Source organism: Ursus americanus, chromosome 4 (genome assembly GCF_024610735.1).
Source record: "Ursus americanus isolate L20-20 chromosome 4, mUrsAme1.1.p, whole genome shotgun sequence".
NCBI lineage: Eukaryota > Metazoa > Chordata > Mammalia > Carnivora > Ursidae > Ursus > Ursus americanus.
This window is the reverse complement of record NC_142130.1, coordinates 82,788,143-82,796,169: the sequence shown is the minus strand read 5'-3', so window position 1 is coordinate 82,796,169 and position 8,027 is coordinate 82,788,143. Positions and strand designations below refer to the sequence as shown.

At 37.0% G+C, this 8,027-nt stretch overlaps 1 non-coding gene across 1 annotated transcript; it reads right to left on the bottom strand.

Annotated features, from left to right (window-relative positions):
* Window positions 1-1,976: 1,976 nt before the first annotated feature.
* Window positions 1,977-2,049, bottom strand: TRNAK-CUU (transfer RNA lysine (anticodon CUU)). Its single transcript has one exon. It is a non-coding gene; the product is annotated as a tRNA-Lys (tRNA).
* Window positions 2,050-8,027: the final 5,978 nt, after the last annotated feature.

The following is an 8,027-nucleotide window of genomic DNA, read 5'->3' as shown; positions in this document are numbered from 1 at the left end:
ATACACCAACCTGAATCACTCTTCCTTGTCGCCATGGTTACCTCCTTCTTGGCAATCACCGCAACCAGCAATCCTCTCTCATTTTTATTTGGTTACTTATTTATTTAGGTGTCTTCCCTCTAGAATATAAATCCTTTAAGGCAGTGACCTACTGTCCTGTATATCTCCATATCCTTAATAACTAATAATGTCTGGCCCAGAGTAGACAGTGAATATATAGTGACAGGTGGTGAGTAAAGTATAGAAAAAAAGAATATTTGAGTGGCTCTTTGAAAGGGCAGTTAGTGAAAGGACATAGTTGTAGGAGGAGTCATGGGGAAAAAAGCTGGAGGGAAGAAGACTATGTCCAATCCGAGATGATGTTGCCAAAGGAGGGGTGATCTAGACAAGGACCCTCCATAAGAAGGTCTTGGCATGGCAAACAGGCAGATAGATGCCGGGACCTTAGGAGAGAAGAAACATCAGAAAGGAAAATTGAGCGGGAACTAAAATGCCTCCTCACAATATTTTCATGGGTGTAGTTTTATTTAAATCTGACAATATTTATGAGAAAGCATCCATAAAATACTTTCTCATTGTAAGAATGCTAATTGGCTTTCTCATGAATGCATGCAGATCAAGCAACACCTAGTTTGAAGACTGGAAAACTAAAAGTCTCACGTGTTGACTGAGGGCAGTAAGTCAACAACAAAATCAGGTTATAATCGAGGCTCACCGATCTAGAAAGCGCGACATTGGGATTTTAGGCTTGTGGTTATTTTCAGAAAATACTTCATCAAGGTTAAATTTCAAAGCCGAAAGCTACCTCCATCTACCTCTTTTGTGCTCAGTTGCGACTTTTTTTAAAATGCTTTTCAGAAGTTTTCCTTGTTTAGTCACAACTTGAAGGAATTTTATTTTTAGTTTTGACCTAAATCAAATAATGTCGAACCATAGCTTTTTTGTAAGTGGGAGGGGGGTAAAGAGCAATAATTTTCCCTATTTTAAGCAACTTGAACTCTATCTGCACTCAGAAAAACAACACTCTCAAGAACCTGAACATGCAAACTTCAAAACTTGGCAGTGTGAGACCGTCTGATGGAGGAAAAAAGCAACCAAAGCCAAATCCAATGAAAAACTGTCTTGTACTTTAGAAGTCACCCAGATTTAAATAGCATGTCTTGACATGAGATGAAGCACAATTTCCTCTATTTTAAAAAAAAATGTTATCTCCACGTATAATGGTCCAATGAGAGGTAATGCAGCTAGAAAGTTTGGTTTAGGGTAACATAACTATGACCATACAAATCAGAATGCAAGATTTAGGATGCCTGGTAGTACTCCCCAAGAAACAGTCTCTAATTACCTTCCCTGTCACCCTCTGCCATGAGCAATGGGTGACAAACCAGGTATCATCTTGGTGTTGATTTTGAATTCTAAAGTCTGACCTCAACTATCAGAATCCTTAAAATTATTACATTGATTGGCAATTGGAAAAAGCTACCCAAAATATTATGAACCTTATTATCTCAGGGTTGGGACTTGTTCCAGGAATCAGTGGCTGAGTTTTTTACTCCTCTTGGTTTTTATAGCAGTTTATAAATTAATACTCTGCATAGACAATTGGAAGCAGCACAAGAGTGAAGATGACTTATGTTACACACCATGAGAGTTTTCTCCTCAGTAGCTGAGAATTAATAAGGTACTGCAATTTGTTGAACTGAATCGGAGACTGTTTAAAAAATATCTTACAATCAACATGAGAGAATATTCCCTCCCTAATCAATTGTAGACTTAGTTGTGACTCTATAAATTCATCCTAGGCTATTAGGATTGTAAGATGATTATGAGGTCAGATTAGCATTATGCAACAATTTGCTATGTGGATTCAGGTAGATTAGAAGCCTAGTTTTTTTTGTTTGTTTGTTTGTTTTTGGGTTTTGGCTGCTGTTGTTGTTGTTGTTGTTGTTGTTGTTGTTTTTTTTAGGAAAGCTCTATGCCCAACGTGGGGCTTGAACCCATGACCCTGAGATCAAGAGTCACATGTTCTACCAACTGAGCCAGCCAGGCACCCCTAGAAGCCTAGATTTCTTGATCTGAAAATTGAAATGATAAAAATCCCTATATCCTAGAATTCAAAAAAATAATGAAAGAATCAATGTTATAAAGTACTTAACATAGGTCCTAGCACTCCACAGAATACTTGCACGCTAGTGATGATAAAGTAAAAGTGATTGAAGTAATATAGGTGGTGGAAAAGGTAATGTTAGTAATAGCAAAGCATTTCATACCCTTAATGATAATATATCATATAATTACAGAATAACCTGGAATTTCTTCAGAGATGAGCTGTATCAAAAATCTCTCTTATTATTGAATGTTTCAGGGATGTCATTTGACTCAAGTAAATTCATACAATGAAAAGACATTTTAGGTGTTTTGCTTTATTCTGGTGTGTGGATCATATCTCACTATAGGATTGCTGCTTATGTGATTCATAGGGGAGAATTCATGAGATATTATGTTAGCAAAACAGTTTCTAGAAAAAAAGGATAAGAAAGAGGTAAAAGATGCATCATCTCCTGTAAGAGATGTAAAGATGACTAAAACATTCCCTGTCATCAAGAAACATTCAATTTGTAGGGTATAGGGCGAAAAAGAAATAGGAAAAAAGTGCAGATCAACATGTGTCTTAAAAAAGAAACATGAACTGAGGGCTGCTGGAGGCGAGGTGATTGGGGGATGGGGTAATTGGGTGATAGGCATTAAGGAGGCACATGATGGAATGAGCACCGAGTGTTGTACGCAACTGATGGATTCTTGAGCACTACATCTGAGACTAATGATGTACTACATGTTGGTTAATTGAATTTAAATTTTTGAAAAAGAACACAATATACAGTAGGGTTAAAAGGAGGAAAATGTACTTAATTGGTGGGGTTAAGAAAGAATTCATGAAGGAGTAGAATGTGAGGTAGATTTTGAAAGACTGAGCAAGGAAAGAGAACTAGCACGGCACGATGGGATACAGTCCTCCACAGGCCTCTGACATTTCTGCACGTCTTGTGGGCACTGGCTGCTTTGTTCCAGATCATTTTATATGGCAGCTGAGTATGCAAATAGCTTTGGGAGGCACAGTCTCTCTCTCTGGAGCGGAAGGCAGGTTTGTTGGCTTTGCAGTAAAATAAAAGTAATGTCTCCATCTGGGGCCCAGGTCAAGCAGGTATGCTTGCAGCCTGTTCTCAATGATCTGGGTGTCCTAAACTTGGAGTTCTTCAAGTTGATGCAAACCCACTGTGTGCACACTATCCACGTGGGTCTCTCCAGGTCACCTCAATGGGTACAAAGGAGAACCAATCTGAACACATTGCACCATGAGTAAGAAAGCCCTTTGTCATACTTTCCGCCCCTGGAATCGTATTCCTAGAAGCTAGAGACTGCCTCAGAACTAAGTCAGCACCTTACATTTTAAGGTGTATTTTTTTTTAATGGTATCATACTAATTCTAGTACCAGTATCCGAATTAATTAGGACAAGATAAATTACTCAACAATAGAAAACACTACACAAGCTAACTCTATATTTGAATGTTTATATCTTGTTCATAGAAAGCTGTCAAAAAACAAACTCTGCACACTGAATAAAACAAAACAGAAAGATGAGTTTGTTACAAGGGTTTGTACTTGCAAGCCAGACAGCTCAAGGCCATGGGAGCAATGAACGAATTCTGAGTTGCTTCCAGTCGAAGGGATTTTTATGGGGTAAATGCAGGAGCTTTTTGGCTTCTTATCTGATTGGTTGCCCACTGGTGTTCTTTCTCACTTGGATTAGGACAGCTGAGTCAAGGGAACAAGGAAGTCCAGAGATGGTGTGAACAGATTTGGCATTTGGGGATTGGCTGCCATCTTCTGCTGATCTCTGGGAAGAGTGTAAATCCCTGTCAGGTCAGGTTAAGTTTCTTTCTACTTCACGCACCTGCGTTGAGTATTTCCATGTTGTCCTTGTCTAAGTGATTCAATTTTGGTTTAGTTCTCTGAGGCTAACTGTGGGTCACAGCAATTATCCAAGACAACTCATTCCTATTTGGTGAGCCAGAAATCAAGGTTGCTTCAGTCTTGTGGCACCTCCATTGCAACCGGACCCTTCACAATTCCCTGGAGAATGCTGGGGTCTCACGTGAGCAAGCAAATGTCTCTTCCTCGAACTCACACAAACATATATAAACATACAAGAGTATATCTGATATAAGAATAAATGATTATTTATTAATTCATAGTATAAGCTTTAGGTTGCATTCTTTCTTTCTATATTCTACGTGTATAGTCCTAAACAATATTTAATAACAGTGACAGATAATTCAAATGTACTTTGAAGATATCACTTAATACTGTTATTTAAAATCCTTTTTCAAGTCACATTTACTAAAAGAACAAATTTATAAAGTAGTATTGTGTGTAGCAAAACAGATGATTTTTGGGTAAAACAAAAACAAATCCAGAAATTATCTATCTATCATATTCCGCTCAAACACTAATTTAACCATAGGAAACATTTTAAAGCTGTTCTGAATATAAAATCAAAGTTCTCTAGAACTAATAGAAATGGATGACAGACATTTCAACGTAATAAGTGGAAGGGGGCGTCGTAGCATTCTGACAAAGGAGGTAGGGGTACGGGAATGCATGGAATGAAAGGGGAGGCAGTCTTTGACTGTCTTCTCCACCAGACCGAGCAGTTGCCTGGGCAGTTAGTAGAGGAGCCTGTCAGACACATTACATCTCTTTCTTTGCAAGAGATTAGAAAATCTTAACAAAGACATAACTGCCAGCAGCTGCCGAAGTCTTCATTTCTGGAGATATCTTAATCAGACTCTCTTTCATGATTGGTGCTCTTTATTATCAGTTTTTCTTAAGCCATATTGATTCAGCATGACTCTGAGACTCTGTGCCCGCGGTGTGTTGGGAGAAACTTGAGGGAAATGCAAATGTTCTTTCTGCATTGATTGGGAAACCATTCAGCCAACAGTCACAAAATACATAAAATGACTACCACTGTCCACATCTGTGGTCTCCAATACCTTCAGTGAATGATCTTTTCATTTTCCACTCTTTAAAACTAATATCATGGTGATATTGCCCACCACTATACAAATACATGTATGGCCCATTGCCATAAATGAGGATAATCAGTTTAGAGTGTAAAGATGTCTGTGAAAGTCACTAGCCATATTGATGTTGGTAATTACCTTGAAAAGCCATGGCAATATGGTTGCATCATAAACCATGAGATTCACTTTTAAGGTAAATGGGTTACTCATACAGGAGTGATGGGGGGGGAACTCTGACACAAATCAAGAGAAATTTGGGAGTTATACAACTTATTTTTTTCTTTTTGCTTCTTTTGGTGCTCTGTTAGAGACTGGGCGAGACTGGGATTATAATCCCTATATTATAGATAGTATTATATCATTTATCATTATTTTATAGGTTTTAATTTCAATGTTAATGAACATTGAAATATTTATGTTCTTTTAAGTATCATGCCATCCGAGAAGGGAAAACAGAGATATGCTTTAAGGTGAGGGTTACCTGAGTAACCAAATCTAATGTTAACAAAAATCTTCATTCATTTCTATATTCAATTATACATTACTTAAAGAAAAGTAAGTTTTAAAACAGGCTAATCTACATATCTACCATGATTAGGGCAAAACACAATTTTTGTTTATTTTAGGTGATTTTAATATGCCCTTCCTTCTACCAGAAATGTTCTCCCTTGATGACACTGTGTATCAACTATACTAAAAAAAAGTAATACCAATTCTAAAAAGATTATATTATTCATAATATTAACCAACTAAAAAACATTAAAAAACAAACAAAAACAACACACGAATGAATATATAATTTAAGCAAGATTTAGAGAGATAAAATTGTAGGATACCCATTTGGGGGGATATTTACTCAGCACTTTATTCTTTCCAGAAATTTCTCCTTTTCTTCATGTCCCACCTAACTCTTTGCACCCATACAGACGAGCTCTGATACGTTCTGTCAGTTCCCTATCCCTATCCCTTGACCATAAATAGATTTGTCTAGTGATCCTTACCTAACCCAAGATGGACAGTCTCCTCCAAGATTCCACACCTGGATACAGTTGATAGATCAAGGGTGAAAGTCAGTCTTAAGTGAGAGTATTTAGGAGCTGTAGCAAATAGATTCCATCTCTTCTTGTGTGGTTAAAGTTTCGATAGTTAAGGCTCCAGTGCTGTTGACCGGCTTGTTTAATGCAGAAAGATGGTCAGCTGTGAGAAAACACAATGAAGCAAAAGACCTAGAAAAAATGGTGGAATCTTGAGTCAAAATCCAGATTCCTGACTTCCTCAGGAGTACCTCAAGCAACAAACATAGTTTTCAACAAATTCAGGGAAGAAATAAATTAACACTTGATTCTTGATCCAAAAAAATATTAAAACTTGACTTCATTTTTAATAATGCATCCAGTATTTGTTTCTGTGGAGGTAAGAGCAATGTATCTATTTTAACATGAGTGTGATTTTTCTACTACTTTGCCATTAGTTATAGTTCTAGGTCAAAAGAATTAGGTCTATTCTCAGTGGGAATATCAAGACTGAGTATTTTATTGTTATCGAGAGAAGAAGTTTGAAACCGCACCTGATATAACCAATGCAATGCTAAACACAGTGAGGCAGATTTCATTTCATATTAATAAAGTTATTCATGGAATTCTATTTAACGATACCCCGACTTAACAGTGAAAAGAAATGGAGAAAAATGATCATTATCCTCATTTGTTAAAATAATAATAGTAATAATAGTGATTGTTCTAAAACCTAGTACTTAGTAACCAAGCCCTGGAGAGATAAGACTGTAACACATTTTTTATTTTTTTAAAGATTTTGTTTATTTATTCGACAGAGATAGAGACAGCCAGCGAGAGAGGGAACACAAGCAGGGGGAGTGGGAGAGGAAGAAGCAGGCTCATAGCGGAGGAGCCTGATGTGGGGCTCGATCCCATAATGCCGGGATCACGCCCTGAGCCGAAGGCAGACGCCCAACTACTGTGCCACCCAGGCGCCCCTGTAACCCATTTTTAATCAGAGAATTTATAAATCAAAATGGGCAGTAGAATTCTAAGAAAAAAAAAAATCATTTTCTAATGCAACACGGAAAGATGTCTTAATGCAAAAATTTTCTGCTCCATAAATTTGTCATAATCCATTATGCTACAGAGACTGTCAGTCTTGTCCTATGGTCATTTTCATCATTTTATCTTCTTCATAACAGTCAATCTATGTGAACAGGAGTCAATCACCTCCAACAATACATGCATTTGCACAGTTTAGTCTCTCCTTATCCAATTCTTGTATGGATGGTCCTGTGGGTTGAACTGTGTCTCCCAGAGTATGGCCTTTCTAGATGTTAAAGATGTTATTCACAGATTCCAGTAGTATCTGTTGTAAAGTGTGCAGTTGTTTTCATATTTTATTCATTTGAAGGTAATGTATCTTTTATCTGAAGATACTTTCAAGGTTTACTCTATCATTGTTTTTAGTAATTTGATAAAAAGGTTGGATGGTTTTTCCTTTCCTCCTTCCGGATTTCCTTTGCTTGCTTGCTTGCTTCCTTTCTTCTTTTCTGTGTGCAAAGCACATATATGCATATATGCATACAGAAGAAGTCTTCAGGCTTGTATATTAATATCTTCTTTTTTTTTCTATGTGCATGTATGTTCTCCTGCCTGTTTGTTGAGATTCTTGGAAATGTAAGTTGATAGAGTGTTCATCAAATTTAGAAAAGTTTTGGTCATTATTTCTTCGAATATTTTTCTGGCTCCCTTCCCTTCTAGAGACTTCCATTACACAGATGTTAAACCACTTAATACTGTCCCAGAAGTGGATGAGGCTTGATTTATTTTTATTAGACTTTTCTCTCTGTATTTCATCTGGATAGAATTTTTTTAACTATTTCCATTTTTAAATATCTGCTTCTCTCTTCTCCTTCCCTCTCCTCTCATTATGTTTATGT